At 35.8% G+C, this 18529-nt stretch overlaps 1 pseudogene; it reads right to left on the reverse strand.

Annotated features, from left to right (window-relative positions):
* LOC113091799 (cilia- and flagella-associated protein 58-like) overlaps window positions 1–17582 on the reverse strand; it is a 37994-nt pseudogene extending 20412 nt beyond the window's left edge.
* Between the last annotated feature and the right edge of the window lie 947 nt (window positions 17583–18529).

Consider the following 18529-nt stretch of genomic DNA (forward strand, 5'->3'; position numbering starts at 1 on the left):
ATTGATAGACTGAATGGAATGTAAGTCGCTTTGGATAAAAACGTCTGCTAAATGCATACATTTAATTTTGATTTAATTTTATTTTATCTAAGTAGTATGTTTTAACTTTGCTTACAAAAAAAGGCAACAAACAGGAATAGCCTCATTCTGACATCATTTCCTCTATGCCTGACTGAATAATAGAAGCCTATGTGACATGAAGAACACTTAAAGTAACCAGAGTAGCTCTGCTGTCCCTGTTCAACACGATCGGCAGACAGCGAGTGCGATTTAAAAGCAAACAGATGTTCTGTGTGTCACTCCATTCAGAGATGAAGAAGACTTGCTGTGACTGACAGTGACGGGAACATGCTAGGTTTTCACACCCCTGCAACAGTTTTCTCTGCCAAAGGATTCGGACAACAATTGCATTCCGACCTGTCTTACGACGGAGACATCCTCTCTCGAGAGAGAGCTATAGAAGATTTTGACAATCACAAAGATGTTATTTTGCTGTTGCTGCTATCATCGCAAAGTTCCATCACAAATGAGTGGAGGCAAGCCTTTGTGACGTCAAGCAGTGGGTCTCAATTGGTGGGTCAAAGGTCTCATAAGGTCAAAAACAGCACAAACAGAAAAAGAAAGAAATAAATAACAATGAATGCAATAGATATCTTGAATTGTAAAGCTAGCTTTAAAGAAATGAACTGAGCTATGATCAACTTTAAGAAAGAGAACTGAATAAGTCCAAATTATTTCTATGGCAATCCAGTGCTGACCACATACTATAATATCAACAAATTTTAAGTTGTATTTCAAACTGATTATTCCTTTAAATCTTAAGCTAATATATATATATATATATATATATATATATATATATAGTAAATTTTAAAGTGCTAACAAACAAACTCATGTCCCTGTGCTAATTTTATGCATCTATTAAAACCCATTACAATGCAAAATGTAAAAAGTAAAAAAAATGTTCAATTTATTACATTATTATTTCTATTTTAATATATTTAAAAATGTAATTTATTCACGTCTTGCAAAGCTGAATTTTCAGCATCATTACTCCAGTCTTCAGTGTCACATGACCCTTCAGAAACCATTCTAGCTGCTCAAGAAATATTTTATTTTATTATCAGTGTGTAAAACAGTTGTGCTGCTCATTATTTATTTATTTTTTAAACACTGCATTTTTTTGAAGTTGGGATTATTTGATGAATAGACAGTTCAAAAGTACAAAATTCACAGAATACTGCCACCTCTGACTTTTGACTAATGCATCCTTGCCAAACAAAAGCAGTTTCTTAAAAAAAAACACATTACTGACGCCAAATTGTTGAACTTTAGTGTACTTCAACCTAATTAAATACAATTTTGACACAGTGCCTTTATGTGCAATTTCTCTTTACTTATTGCACCTCTAGGTCAGCTTTCCCTGACTCTAAAAACTAAATCACATGATTCAGAAACTGGTTTGTGTGTGTGTAAGAAGCGAGAGAGTTAGGGACTGGAGAACAGCATTCAGCGTTGAAGTGCTCGCCCATGAGCTTTGGAAATAAGAGGTCACAACTTTACTCTAAGTGCTGGATCTTCTGCAATACAGTATTGCCTTCCTTTCTGTTTTACCCAAATGAAAACTTCTGCTTGGAAAACTCAATCTAACTCTGCAGCACCTGATGCAAACCTTTCGCAAGCCTTACGACTCATCTGTGATATATTGTATATAGTGTTATATTACATTAACTGCAGGGCATAATAAACTAAAAATAAACATAATAAACTGTTTGTTGCAGGTAAAACAGACCTTCCTGTCATACATCAGTCTGTAATACGGTGAGTCACTAGGCCATATCTTGCGGCCGCTTTGCATGAATAAATAGTTAACCGCTAATCGCCTGTCCAGTTTTGCCTCCACGAATATTAACTGGTATGATATGTTCCATGCCTCTTTTATTATTGTACTGCCTCAACGCAAATAATGCCACAATTAGAGTATCTGTGTGAAAATCAGCGCCTGCTCTTTGTTTTCCATAAAGTGCTGCATTGTGAAAACTTCAAGATCTATACTGGTATTATATTTAAAATGGAACCTGTCTTGCAGGTCCACAGAAGTGCAGCATTGTCTTGACTGCAATGGCTTTTTTGCTGTCGTTTTCTAGACGGTATTATATTGTAAACCTTGTCACTGCAAACAGCTACAAAACAATAGCACAATGTCCTGCTGTCTAACAGCTGTGGTGGGGCTGTTTTAAAAGGCATTGAAGGCAGCTCAAGACTCACATAGCACTCGAGCTGAGCTGAGCGACTTCATAATTACACAAGAAGTTCATTTCTGGAGTCCATCGGCATATGTATTGATTTATTGAACTGAAGTTGTGAGAAATACTATACTGTTGATTAATTTATACATTGTAAAAGTCTATAGCTGCACCAAACAGAATTGCAAGAAAGTAATTAAAATGACAGATATTTCCAAACATACAGAAGCACAGGCCACGTACACATCGGAGTGACAGCTACATTTAAATGCAGTAGATTAAATTATCATTTCATGTGTGTACAGAACACGGCTCACTCCCGAAATTGCCATGAATGCCACAGCAATGTTGTGGCCTCTCGGAGAGAGTACTTCTACACTACTACAGCTTCTGTATATATCAACAGTGTGTTCTGAATTGAGTTTAGGAAGAAAAAGTGAATCTAGTGATGACATGAAACAAAATCAAACACGCGATTTGTGATTTGATATGTCCCACGATTGAGATCCAGTCTGTTAAACTGTATTGATGTAGGCATTGAAAATAACCCTGATGTTAATGGCATTTTGAAAGCCAATTTTATCATTTCAGCTCAAGATCCGAAGTGAGAAAAAAAAACTCTTAACACCATCAAACTGAATATCACAGTCCATGTCTACCCATCTCATAATGGTGAAAGTAAAGCAGACAATAAAGCAGATAAATCATTTTTGTCTGTCTCTTTTTTTTCTCCCTCTCAGTTCTATAAGGTTTTTGGTTAGTTGCTTTGGTGCCACCATTATAGTATTTAAACAAACCCAGTTAAAAATCTCAAATATAGAAGCAAGAAGGCAGAACCAGCAGCACCTTTCTCCGTTCATAACCTAATCAGAGATTCCAAGTGCTCTGATGTAAACAAATGTTGCTCCCTCAAGAAGCTCTACTTGAGCACCTGCTACATCTGTGAAATCAAATTTGTTTCTAGTCTGAGCAATGAACAGCATGGACCACTTCATTACAGTTTATGGAGGGCCCTTAGAATACTAGCCCATACACAAGGACGAAGAGAGGAAAATGACTGTGGTTCATGGTAGTTCTAGACAACAACGCAAGTAATGTATGGCTAAATGTATAAATAACAGACTCGGCTTGTTGTGTAATAATGAATTGAATGGCAGGGAGATAATGACTCTCACATAGAGTTAGTGAAAAAAAATCATATATTAAGTAAACTTCAATAATAATAATACATTTAAACAGTTTTCTAATTAATTTACACCTGTGACGATGACAAAGCTGAATTTACAGCACCCGTTATTTCGGTCTTCACAGTCTTCATTTAATATGCAAATTTGGTGCTGAAGAAACATTTATTTATTTATTTTATAGTTTTATTGTGGAAACTATGTTTTTTTTATTATTATTTTATTAATAAAATAACAGTATTTATTTCCAGCCATATATATTATAAATGTGTTTACTGTCACTTTTGATAAATAAATAAATACATACCTCTTGACCACAAATGTTTGAACAGTAGTGTACATGATTTTTATTTCTCTATTTTCTATTCCGTGATTAGCATCAATGAGAGCATCTTCTTACCTGTAGCTGAAGCTCCTTCTCCACAACCTCCTGAGTCTTAGCTATCAGTCTCCGCTGAAGAGAATGAATCTTCTGAATCAGTTCAAAACTGCTTGGATCACTCGCCTACGAAGAAAAAGAAGCGAAATCAAACTGTTTTGGAAGAGTGTATTATTTCTATAACTGGTTCAGTAACAAGTTATTGTAAGTTCATACCTCTAGTTTTCTCCAGCGGTGGACATTCAAAGGATTGCCAAGCTCATCCTCTAGAGCTCGACACCTTGTCCTCTCTTTCAGCAGCTCCCTCTGCATATGAAACACTTCCTGTCTGCCATCAGAACAAAGAAACACAGGTAGAGTGACTCCGACTCTGGTTTTCAGGCCGCAATAAAAGCTAAAATAATCTACTAATTTATAGTCAGTCATTTAAAGTCCCTGCATTCTGGCAGGATGCAACAGCACTTTGAAAATGAGCTTGCATGAGAGGTTCAAAATGCCTGCACTTCACTTATTCACTTATGCACTACAACAGGCACAAACAGGGATACGCAAACAAGAGGGTGAATGGAAGCGAGAGGGAGAAACAAATCTCTCGGATCTCATACCGACAGGTTATGGCTCACAACACAATCCTAGCTGACACTTGTAGACATATATGCTTTTCTGTAGATTTGTGCACATAGATTCTAGCGATCATAGCTATTAGTCTATGCACATATTCACTGAATATTCTCATCATTTATTAAATTAGTTATGCACAAATTTGGTTTCAAGCTAGATTGTTTTAAACATGTTTTGAAGAATAATTTAGTGCTATTTTCTCATGAAAAATTCAAAATTGCTATGTAGTTAGAGTGTTTCAAGTGGTTGCTTATGATATTTTTTTTCAAGATTGAGTCACTCTCTCCATGTACTGTACATGGATTTTTTTTTTTAATCATCCAAGGTAATTGTATACCTGAGTGCTTAGAAAAGTAATAAATGTCTGCTTTCCTAGCATTACTTTAAAGGAATAGTTCATTAAAAAAAAAAACATTTGCTAAATATTTACTCACGCTCAACATAGTTGAGTTTATTTCTTCATTGAAATATGACATCACTTCCTTTGCTTTGAATGGATGCCGTCAGAATGACGAATTTATGCACACAGATAAAACTGATAGAAACAATTGCATAAAAATCCGCATGATTCAGTCCATCAATTAATGTTCATTTTGAAGTGAAAAACTGCATGTTTGTATTAAACACATTCATCATTAAGATGTTTTAGAGTCCTATGGATATTATAATATTGCTTTCTCAAGTGAAGCAGAAGTTGTCTTTTCTGAATCAGGAGAGAAATATGCAAAGATGTTGCACCCTTTATAAGCAAAAACAGTTCAAAGCCATTCTAAACAAATATGTCTTTGGGTTTTGATGTGAGAAATAGAGGATGGAGTTTTTTACTGGAGGAAGTTTTATTATGGATAATGGACTATTTTTGCCAGAAGCGATGTTTTCAAGTGAAAATGCCTCAATTTGTTTCTTAAAGACAAGACATGAATTGATAGATTGGAGTTGTGGATTATTGTGATGTTTTTATCAGATGTTTGGCCTGTCATGGGGGGCAGGACCGGCGTTTCAAGTCTCTGCTGTAGTTGTAACATTTGCCCGTTACAATGTTTGATGTGTTGTCATAATAATGGACAACTGGGGGAAAAAAAGACACCTGTGCTCTGTTGTGTTTTGTTAGATTGCACCCACCTGTAATTTTGCACAACAGCGTATACATGACCCCTACAACGGAGCCACTTATGGCAAGTCTAGCTACAGCCAGTGTCTTCCTTTGACCTGCTACAGTGATTCAACTCCACAAATAAACAACTTGAAAGCTCCATCAACCAACCTATTAGCACAGGTGGCTTGCCAGAGTATGGAAAAAGCAAATTACACCATTTCAGCCACAATAAGAAAGCCTCTTGAAATACATTGAAAATAAATAAATGGAAAAACCATCTCTAATGACATCTAAGAACATTTATGTAGATGTAGATGGAATAGAGGAATAGATGTAGCACGGATAGAGTACATCCGAGTTTCATTCATACTACACACAATCATGCCATACTTTTTAACCATCACAACCCCCAAATAAAAAAGTAGGGCCACAATATTCCTTCTTTAAGAGGGTCTTTTAGCCCTTCTAACCTAGAAATGACAAAGAGCCATACTGTAAAACTCAGTCGAAATGATGCAGCCTTTAAACAGAATGTCCTAAAACTTTTTCTCTGAAGCAATGGAGAGAGATAGATAATGACAATCTACAGCTCATTTACCTGAGTTCAATGCAGGGTGAGTTTATGAGGATGTTAGCGATTAGCGTGCTAAATTGATCAAAAAGTAAATTCCTTTGGGGGAAAATTACCAAAATCGTTAGTGTACCATCATTTGTCTAGCAATGAAAGTAAACCTTTAGAGGTTGCAAATGTTGTTGTGCTAAAAGACGGGAATTGCTTCTAAATGGCATGGATTGATTTCTCAAGTCCTGCAAGGTCTTTTTTTCCGTCATTAACGATTCAGACAAAATCAACGTTGTTTGCTATTTTCGAGGGAGAATAATTGGCATTAGCTCTTGTTTTGGGTTGCTTTCACAATGGCTCTGTTCCAAAACCTACTGAGCTATAACTACAGAGTATATTAAGGTGCCATAGCCAAGCTCCTGACACAAAAGCATTTTTTAGACTGTACACGTGCTTCTGCTTAACAACATGCTAATATCAAACTCTGTTCTTTCCATTTTGATCCATGAAGTTTGTAAGCTCTAAGTTCTTTTACAAATCAAGTGTTCAGTCCTAAACTGAGTCTTTATTAAGTGTCTTCCTTCATTAAAATCGATGGCAAGGCAAACAAACAAGACATCAGGCGGTCTGATGTGAAGAATAATCTTCTTGTACAAGAGGCAACAACATACACAAACAAAACAAAATATTACATATTATAATACAACATCATTTTTTAAGGCTGCACCCTATGTAGGTTGCATTTGTCGGCTGCATACGTTTCACACATCTTTTTTCAGTATGGACTGGAACGTGCATACGCAGAAAAAATTTCAACATATTTTTATCATACATAAAGTCAATCTACTATTATAGCACTATCATTAAAACAAAAATCTATTGGAAAGCCACAATTCCCAGTGCCACATCCATTTTTATTTTCCAAACTTTTAATAGGTGAGAGAAAGTATTCTTTGATCACTTTGCTCAAAACATGTTTAATCTGACTCTGACACCCTAGAACTTTCTTCGCATCGCATTTTTGATTACTCCAAGTTTGTATCTGGGAAATCTAGCCGGCACTTTTTCCTGGAGCTTTAATAAAATACTTTTAGTGGCACTCAGTTTGATCTTTTCTTAACAAAAGCTTCTTAGCATTGTGTGCATACAAATACATGACATCTCTGCACTTTAAAAAGGATATACCACAAGAGAATAACATTAAATGTGACACAAGAGCATATGGTAATTACTGACATCAGTGCTCCAGGGAGACCATATTAATCTTAATCATTGGTCATTTTACTACACCTTACACCAGACAATAGAGTCTTAAAAGGATTTCCTGTCCAGACTGGGGGAAATAAAAGCAGCCTTTTCCATTTGCTTGCCTTTGCTGGCTATGGCTGTAATTTATGCATTTTAATTGTGTTTTTGGCAAAGCTTTTGTTTTTCTGCTCTCACTATTCTCTCTTCTCAATTGTGTTTTGCATAAATACATCACTGTCCCATAAAAGAAAGCAATCCATCAATCTTTCGCCATCAACAAATTAATTCCACTATGACAAATAAATATCTGATTTAGAAAGGATGCATTTTATCCACGTTTTCTCTTAGTCATTGTTTTAGTTTGTATTCCTTACTTTTGCTGTTGTTTCGACTGAGATCTGCATGGAGATATGGAAGGCGGGAGAAAGAGTGGGTTGAGGTATATAGATTGATTTATTCAGGAAGGCAGGGTTGATATCAGGAACTTAAACTTTAATCAGCATGCTTATAGAGTTCAGGACTCCCGCCCACACACACGTTTTCCTGTGTTGCAAAACATTTTCTCGTGTTGGAACTACACATATTTTCAGGCAATAGCAGAGAAATGGTAAAACAAAAGGCAATGGTGTCAAGAACTGGCCGTGTACAGGCCCAAGTATCATTCAGCAGCATTAACATCAGCATCTTCCCAATAAGAAACATTAACAGCCGCCTATATAGGCAGTAGTGCTTCCACATATACCACCCTAAGGCTGCAGCAAGTGATTCTTTTAAGCACCACACATAAACTTTCTCTATCACCTGATAGATATCACTGAAATAGGTGTCTTGAGATATCCCACCTGTCTCTGTGACAGACAGTCCCAGGCTCTGTAAGCAGCCAAAAAAAGAATAGGAACCCAACATGCATGTGTAAGAACCTGAAAATGTGGAGGCAAATCCTGGGCCTGGATTGCCTGTTTGAATAAGATGCTAGAAGATGGTGGGAATGTTTGGGAAACCCTTTTTAGAAATTTTTTCTTAAGTTAAAAAATAAGAAAGAAACGTCAGTTAAGAAGGAATTTCTTCTTAAGAATGTTTCACGTTCTTTAAGCCAAATTCTGCCCCTACCATCTGAATGCTGCTGCAGAAAAAACTACACTCATCAGACCAGGCAACATTTTTCCAATCTTCTATTGTCCAAATTTTGGCTATTTATTAGTTGCTTATTAGCTTGCATGTTACTAGCATACTGGCTGTTTATTAGTACTTATAAAGCACATATTAATGCCTTATTCTGCAAGACTGCATTTTAGATCCATTAATCCACCTCATACCTAAACTTAACAACTACCTTACTAACTATTAATAATCAGCATTTACAAGAGTTTATTCAGGGAAAACTCTTAGTTAATAGTGAAAATGTGTTCCCTATTCTAAAGTGTTACCAGAACATGTGTAAAGACTGTATGCATAAAACCTCTATTATCTGAGGGACTGTATTTCAGTTTGATTGAGGAAAGTATCTACAGTATTATGCCTATTATAGCATGTTACAAATAAAGCTTAAGGTAACGCAGCTAGCAGTTAGACAATGCTTTAGGAACGTTTATTTAATTCTTATGAAATATTCATGCTGATCTGCTGGGAATTCATGTTGCCAGTCAACTGCTTTTTAAGTTTCCAGCTTCCTAATGAGCAAGAGGAGGGGAGGAACATGTGGTTCTGCTCCGTATGCTTCACCTAGTCCAACCAGAGGTTAATAAAACATGGAGTTGAATTACCAGACATGGATCTCATTAAATGTTGACAAATTGTTGTAACGTTTGTCATTTTTCATACTAATCACAGCAGAAGCACATTTTCCCTGAAGCAGGGAATTGAACAAACAATTGTTATAACTTACATTATTATTAATATTAATATTCAATTAATTTATGGGAACTGTGGTACTTTTTAGCACCGTGCCACCCTAGTGTGCAATCTAGACTAAATGTACTTTCGAGTAGTATGACAGAGTATGATGTTCCATTTTTGATCACAGTTCACATTTGCTATGATCGACACACACACACACACACACACACAAAAACATTTTTCTCCATTTTTAATTTGTAGAAAATTACATAGTTCAATGATATACTGACCGCTAAACCACAAATGTTCACGCTTAAGAGAGGAAATAGAGTAATAAAAGTAGAAAGGATGGAGGACAAGCGCTAGTGGGCACCAAAGGGAGACAAAGATGGAGTAAGAGAGAAAAAAGAAAGCAGTTACAGAAAGGTGCCTACGGCAGTACACATATAAAACAAGGAGCTGATAAAGTCCAAGGCCTCTGTCCGGAAAATGTGCAGCAGTGAGCTAATATGTCAAAGGTAAGGTCCATCCGTCCTAGTCTCTCTCTCTCTCTCTCTCTCTCTCTCATTCTTTCTATTTCTGACCTTATTTCAGAAAACCAATTATATAATGTTCCTCTAATGCAATAAAAACGGGGAATGGAGAGGAAAAAAGTTTGAGAGCTGTAGAGAATGTACTAATGCTCATGTAAGCTCATGTTTTAATTGACATGAAGTGCACCTAAGGGTAACCCCGTGATTCAGGCCGAGTTAGGCAAACATAATTTATTTTGGAGTATAGGCTCTTTGAAATCATTTGAAATGGAAAGACCTCTTCATTACAGCAGACAAACACACAGCACAACAATTTGGTTCAAAGCTGGATCAAAGAACAAATCATACACACAAACACACACTTTCACATCATTGGTCCATGCTCTGTATTGTTCATTTCACTCTGTGGTTTTAATCTTCTAATGAATATTTCAGAAAAATGCAACAGAATTTAGTTCATTATGGCATAAATGATCATGGTCTCATTTACTGAAAAACAGATAAGTAAAAAACAGCACCATACTGTACATGCAACAATAAGAGCACATCTGGTGTGCTACTTTAAAACTAAGATGTAAAATGCCACACATGGTTCAAATGAAATGAATCGTTTTTCAAACTACTTTATGTACATGAGCCATCTGAATGAACCTATTCATTAAAATGAATCTTAAGACTGAAAGGCTAATATCACTAGCTACCGCACCACTCAAAGTGCTAATTTTCACATCAAAATTAAGATACTTTCTAATATATGCATCTACAGTTGTGTTGTAATATTGTTTTGTATTCATACACTGGGCTACCTGCGAATGCTTCAACAATGCTTTCTTTAATAGCATGCATGTTGAAGCAGTTTATGATTTAAATGTTTGTTAAATTCAAATACATCCAACAGCATAGATAACACTTTATTCTTATGGAAATTATAATTCTCAGGCCATAGAATTTGAGCTTGGGGTATATGAAGTACTTTAGATGTCGCTCAATCTGGAAATAAACTACATGCATCATAACTTACTCAGAGAAATAACACTTACTGCATATGGACTTACAAACATGAAGCTTATATCCAAGATGACGCATGGTAGACATCTAATTTCAATACAATAGTGTAATATAGTATCAAAGAGGCTTGTATTTATTGTTTATTCAAATCAGATTCTGCCACTAATACCAGATGTTCATGGTTTTCCTGCATTATTATGTACATTTATTTGTGTTGTCAATTACCTGTGTCATCCAGTACGCAGCAGACAAACACCATCTTAACGATTTGAATGCCGCTTATCATGCCCAAAAAGACCAGAAACATTATAGATACCATCTGTAAGTAACAATTAATTTAAATACATACATACTAAAAACTAAACCTGTGCAACTGATAAGCTAATAATATGGTTTTGGCTGTCTGGCAATGATGCTTTCTGTGAGTAGGGAATGGCAATATGGCTGTTCAAACACTTCTGGTTACTTCACCACCTGATGACTAATCCAGTCATTTATAAATCTGTGGCTAATAAACATGCTTCCAATCAACACTGCATTTATGAACACAGTGGGCATTGAAACAAACACAATGTAAAGCTCTGAATGCAGTCATCATTTTTCACTTTTTGTTAATCAAAGTAGCCACAATCTCTATTAATTATTCTGGCAATTGCACAGCCCTATAGTTCTACCGTTTTTAATCTTCATCGGAAGGTCACAACCCTTATGAGAAGAATGCATGTGTAATCACTCATTTGTAATTTATTTCTCTTATAGCCGATTTAAGTGCCTTGTGATGATACAGGATGACCTTGTGTGAAAAGTCTGAGCATGTATCTATGTATGATTTAAAATGGCATGCATTATCATTATCCCCATGAGCCTTGATTGCAATCTCTTTTGAGAAGTAGAGTTCATTTGACTGTCATTATTAAGAAAATGGTTGCATTTACATTATAATCATTCTCTGTCTCTGTTGAGTGGAAGTGGGGAGGAGTCAGCTTCCTGAGTGCATCTGAATGCAGTTCTTATGGACCGGAGGAGTTTTTGACCATCTTTACACAGCTTTACTTTTGGTTGTATATAGCCCAATTTAATTGCCAAGTTGCACAGAGGTAGATAATTATTTGTGACTGAGACACAAGCTTGTTGACAAGAGTTCAGGGGCCCATGAGTTGACAAACTGACACAGCGACGTCAAGTCAAAGTTATGACCGTAGCCCCTTCTGCTTCAGTAGGTGACAAAAGCAGTGCAGCAACTCTCCTTAGGTCACTCTACAGAAATAGATGAACTCCCATTTGGATTTGTTAGGATCTTTTTGGAGCATCACTGATACAGACTATTCTGAAATGTTTCAAGAATCTATTCCATTGAGATTCCTGAATATCCTTCTATGAAATGGGATCCATACCTTTGAGATTCATTTGAGGTCATGCAGAATAAAGCACTGATATTTGCTTTAGAATTACTAATAAACATTAGCCAATATGCTAGTAACATGCATGATATAAGATTCTCATATTGACTAGAAATATTGAGCAAAGTTGGTCCTGCCTCATCAGGTGTACTAAAAAAAAACATACTGAAAGCATTTCATAGGAGCCAATCACACAAAATGTGCAAACGCATCCCATTTGTGTCATTTATGTTGCATCTTGTGCCACAAACCCTGTTTTTGAAATAGTTTTTTTTAAGTAAATAAGTAAGAATAAATAAGCACACCTTCTGTTCAGTTCCGTTGTGCTCAATCTAACTGCTCCAATGCAAGAACATATCCTACGTAAGCAGGGTTTTTTTGTATTTCTGTTGCATTCCTTATTTGTAAGTCACTTTGGATGAATGTATAAATGTAAACACTGAATGATGTCAGTTGCTTGTGAGACTTTTCTTTCATGGACTTCTCCCAAAAACCCTTAAGCCCAAAGGAAATATTTCTTCACACCCAGGCACTGATATGCTACACTCAGCGTCTTTGAGGGAACTACACTGCACTGATGACAGCAATAATGACTAAAATGTGCCACCTGTTTACCATAGAGGCTTGTACATCAGCAGAGATCTTGGCATCCAAGCTCGGCATCAAGTCAACCCATCTGGCACAGCGGCTGCTGACTAGTCTCTCTGAAACCTCACTGCTAGCTCAATGATTCTCACATATGTTTCAGAGCATAGGAAGGAAAATAACGTGTACGTGTATATTTTCCATTTAGGGTTAAGGGTGCTAAAGGGACATGACTGATTTAAAGAAAGATGTGATGCTCACATTTTAGTAGATAAATGCTTTTTGAAACAAAAATGTTGTCTCTAAATTGAGAATGCCAATCCAACTGCAGCCAACTAGCGAGTAGTAAATTATAGTTCACGGAAGTGACTATGGGGTAAAAAAAAAAAAAGGGGAACAAGCTCATTAGTTTTCACAGAGCAAGGTTAGTTACATTCTTGAATGGATCAGCCATTGGAACTAATCATTTGAGTGAATGGACCAACAACTCACTCGTAAAGACAGCTGCTTGTTTTGTTCTTAAATGAATCAAAGCTTTCAAAGAATCATTTGAATAAATCAAAAAGTCACTCATTGTTCTTCAGTAAATCAGAGTTGTGAACAAATGATTTGAGTGAATGATTCAATGACTCACTCATTGAGACAATTGCTGCATTCAGAACCACATTCTAGTTTGCTAGTCTTACTGTTTGTGACCCTGGATCACAAAGTCTTAAGTCGCACAGATATATTTGTAGTAATAGCCAAAAATACATTGTATGGGTCAATATTATTGATTTTTATTGTATGCCTAAAATCATTACGATATTAAGTAAAGATCATGTTCCATGAAAAAATTTTGTAAATTTTCTGTTTTCTGTTCAAAGTTTTGATCAGTAATATGAATTGCTAAGAACTTCAACTTTAAATGCGATTTTCACCATATTTAAACTTTTTTAAGCACCTTCAGATTCCAGATTTTCAAATAGTTGTATCTCTGCCAAATACTGTCCTATCCTAACAAACCAGTACGTCAATGGAAAACTAATTTATTCAGCTTTTTGAATTTACTTTTGACTGGAGTAGTAGATAGAACATGGTTTGGGATTCAGCAAGTCACTTGTTTTATTCACAAATGAATTAGAGCTGTCAACGAACCATTTGAGTGAATGATTCACAGACTCACCCATAAAGCCAGTCGCTTGTCTTCTTCTGGAATTATTTAGCTTTGTAATTGAATCGTTCAAGTGAATTATTCAATGACTACCTCATAAGGACAGGTTCAATTTAGAACTGCATACTAATTTCTACCAACTATTTATATGGCAGAAACAGTAAAAGTTTTATGTAATTGTGAATTCAGCTGTAATCACGTATTTCATTCATGAATCAATCAGAGCTGTGTAAAAATGTGCTTGTTTTTGTCATTGAATAAACAATTCAACAATTCAATTTGCTCCTAAACAGTTTTTTTTTTTTGTTTCTGAATCAAGTGTTTTTGAATAAATCATCCACTTGTTTTCACTTATTTTAAAATTTTTGAATGTATATAGAGATTTTTGCTCATTTAAGTGTCTGAGAAAGATCTCTAAAATGTAAGAAAAAAAAGAAGAAGAAGAAGAAGAAGAAGGAGGAGAAAAATTCTTTCTGTGGCTGGTTCTCTGGAGAAACCTTTGATTAAATAAATTTTGGGCCGATGAAAATTTCACTACATAATTCAGGCTCGCTGAATATTTAGTGATTTTGCATTTGCTTGAGAGATGGAAGAGAATGTAAGGTCACCACCACCCCTCGTGTTACTAAAATAACCAACAGAGGGTTAGTAAAACCCTTCTAGATCTGGTTTGACTTTAGTTGCGAGACCTGCCAGTGTTTTCGAGCGTTCCCTCATTTTCCACAGCACTCTTACTTAGCGAAGCACTCCATTAAAAAATATTTGTATCACACATCTTTTGTGGGCGAAAAAAGTGTTATTGAGAGTGGTGAATTACAGCTTTTAAAAACATCAATAAACATCTAGCGGGGGTCAATACTGACGAGCATTATCTGACAAGCACTCAATTAGCTCCGTCTCTTTGTGCTGTATGTACCTGTGATTGAGGCACAATCATTATATCATTATACCTCTAAAGAGTACATGAGTGTTGCAGAAAAGTGATCAAACACCTGCTCCCATTATGTTTTTGAGCAATAGATGTAAAAAAAGAAACTAATAGGTGTATATAAGTATGACAATGAATTGTAAAGTGGTTCAAAAGTGCAACACAAGTGATTAACTTACACACCATTAAGCCAGATTGCTTTCATAACACCAGCATATTACAGTCCACATGAAACCGTAAACAGCTTTCACACCAACCAAGCGAATCGACCTCTGACGTCAAACACGCTTTAGTGTGAAACTGAACCAAGCCTACTCTTAGTGTGCAAAGTAAACTGAAACACTTCCATACGCAGACATATTCTTTGCAAAGAAATTAGATAATGCAACAAACTAGAGCCCTGTGTGTTACCTGAGGTCCTCCGCATTAGAGACGGTCTTGTTGAGGATGTTCTTTTCTCGTCTTTGCTTCTTGATCTCTAGCTTCAGGAGTCTGATATCCTCCAGTCTTTCATTGTACTGAATATCCCCCTTGTTCATGATGGACTGCTGGATTTTGATCTTTTCGTACAGTAATGCCAGTGCTTCGTTTCTCTTCATCAGCTGCATCCCCAGGAGGTCACGCTCATTTCTCACCTTGTAAATAAACACATAAACACATGCGCAATCAATGCACAAATGTTAGATAAAAAGGCATGTTAGCTAATTAATACATTCCTTTTATTTTATACCAGCTTGGTACTGGATTTTCTGGAACTTTTACACCTCTTCAAGCATCTGTGAGAAAATCATCAGAGTACTTTCACTTATATATTATAATTATAAAAGCAGGTCTATGAAGGGCTATACAAGCCATACTGTAATTCAATCTGGTGCTCTCACACACTCATATTCTCCTTTCACATATATACATACATACATTTTTGCTCTTAGAGTCACATATTTTAGTGCACACATTCATACATTTTCCTCTTATATTCATAGGTATTTACAAACACATTTATAAATTTTGCAAGTATACATTTAATATCATGAATAATCCATTTATGTAAGAAGAAAATGCATGCATGTTTAAAGAAAATATGTGTATGTAAGAGAAGAATGTACGTGTGAGAGAGTATAGTGGAAACGGAAGGCAATTTAGACACAAACTTTGAAAATTTAAGAGTGTGTATATATATATATATATGTAAGCAGAAACATGTGAATGTGAAAGGAGAATGTATGTGTGTGAGAGGAGAAATATATGTATGCGAAAGGAGAAAGTAAGTGTATGAGAGTGCCAGAATGAATTATGGCTTGTACGGCCACTCATACAGGCCAGTGTTTTCTGCAAAGATTTGATGACTCAGCAATGCTGGTCTTTTCAGGATAATAACCAAAAACTTCAGGCAACTTGACAAATGTTGTGAAGGTTTGGGAAAATGTATTATAAAGAGGTTTTAGGGTCTTTTAGTTAGAGGTGTTAGTTCAATGGATTTCAATAAAATGTCAGGGGGAAAAAGTCTGGAAGGCTGCACAATATATATATATTTTGTGTGTGTGTGTGTTACTGTACACACCATATATACTAAAAGGATGTTATGTAAAATGCTAAATTGACATTCTTTCTGAACTTTCACTAAACTACACTGTATGCACAAAATTTTCCATCGCAGAAATGTACAGCTATATGTGTATTGTATGGTATGTGCATGGTAGTTGTTGCATGACAGACAGTATACAATATGGAGTTTGGAGAGTTCAGGGATGTACAGACGAGCTGAAGCTTTAATGTGCGTGGATAGCCAGAGGAGTGTGGAAGCTGGTGTCAGCAAAGGCAATTTGGACAAATGCCTTTTTGAATGGGTTAACCTTTACCAAAGAACCAATGTCAGCAATGTACAGCAGCAAGATATTAACATTAGATTCACTTTAATGATCTCTAATAGTGACCCAATTGCCTTACTTTTACTTAATGTGTAAAAAAAAAAATGTATGCAGTTAATAAGCTAATATTCAAGCTATATTTTAAAGCTATATACACATGTAAATTTAATTCAGCTAAGAGACAAACAGGGATATCGGAGAAAAGACATCTTTTGTACTCATATTGGTTTCATATATTTTGTTATTAATACTTTCAAACAACATCACTACTTTTTAAGAGACATAATAAAAAAACATTATGGCAAATGATTAATATATTTTAAAGAAATGCTTTTAAAGAGTTTTTTTTTTAACTTAAAAGCATTCTCCAGACATCACTTAGACATTTTAGACTCCCCCTTTAATCAGTAATTGAAAATATGTTCATCATATGATGCATATTCAGGTTGCTGTCTTTATAAATGTAATAGATTCAGAGTCAGACAAATGTCACATCAGTGCCTACTATTGAATGATTTTTCTGGTCGGCTAGTTAATCATCTTAGACTTCTGACTCAACTGAGATCAGAAGCTCTAAATGTTTCCAAATGCCAAGACCAATTTAGGCCTCCCCACTGACTCAATTTCCTTTTGCTATTTTAAAGAGAGGTTGACCCTGTTCCCGCTGGACTTCCTCAGAAGTGAGATTCCAGATCTAATGACTTTTGAGTGAACTGTCTTTTTCACAGCTAGCGAAAGCAGCCTATTGAAGAAGGAACACAAGGACATGCAGACACCTTCCACCTGTCTGTACCTGATCAAGCTCTTTTTTCTGCCGGATCCTCTCAGCATCAGCCTCTGCTATGATCTTCAGCAGCTCGCGTTCCTCTGCCTCCTGGTTTCTCAATGAGCTGCTTCGTCTCCTGAGCCTGTTGCTTCATCTTCTGTAACTCAGCCTGTAGGAACAGGACAATCAATGCAAAAGAGAACAGAAAAATTTAAACAGAACTGAAAAACTCTTTATATGCTATGTGAGTTCGCAAAAAGCTGGAAGACTTTCCAAATGTATAAAAGTGATACAATTTAAAAAAAAGGAATTATGCTGATTCAAATTATGATAAACCTGCCATTGTGTGAATATTATGTAATCACATTTTCTATATACAAAGTAATCTGAATATGAGCATTTTAAAATGTATTATAATCTAATTACTTATTTTTTTATCTGATTATGTTATCCAGATTACATGTAATCACTTAATACCCAGCACTGTGATTACATGTATTAAATGATCTACATTTTATTGTAAATTAGATATATCTGATTTATGTTAATGTATATATTGTCTCCTCTCTCTCAAGTTCAAGATTAAAATGTGCTTTACTGACATGATAAACTGGGTCACGCTGACAAAGCCTTAGTAAACATTATATATACGTGCACAATAAATGCTCTTTATAGTGGTTTGCATAAGGGAGGATTGAATATGTTGCTGATTTATGTGTAGTGCGTGAGGTTCAAAAGTGCAGTTGTGTTTCCATCTCATTTTGTGTGCAGCAGGAGCACAGCATGTTCTCCTTCAACAGCGAGGACTGTCTGTGTCTGGCTTTCTTTGTGTCTATGTTTGCTGAGTCTGTAAACAGTCCGGAGTTTAAGTTCAGGGTTGGCCATGGGTAGTCAGGTATTTGGTTATGGAGTGTTTTATTTCAATTTCCCTCCTTTGTTGTCATTTCCGCCAGGAGTACAAAAGAAAACCAGATATAAAAATGGACTCTAATTACTCTCCTAATAAATGTCCCTGATTTTATTATGTGCAATTCGTCTTATTCTAAAGAAAACAATGTTTTGTTTGCCCTTAAGAGGCGCAGCCAAAACTTTCTGCAGATATTATCTGGTGTTTGT

Source organism: Carassius auratus, unplaced genomic scaffold, assembly GCF_003368295.1.
Source record: "Carassius auratus strain Wakin unplaced genomic scaffold, ASM336829v1 scaf_tig00214312, whole genome shotgun sequence".
Lineage (NCBI taxonomy): Eukaryota > Metazoa > Chordata > Actinopteri > Cypriniformes > Cyprinidae > Carassius > Carassius auratus.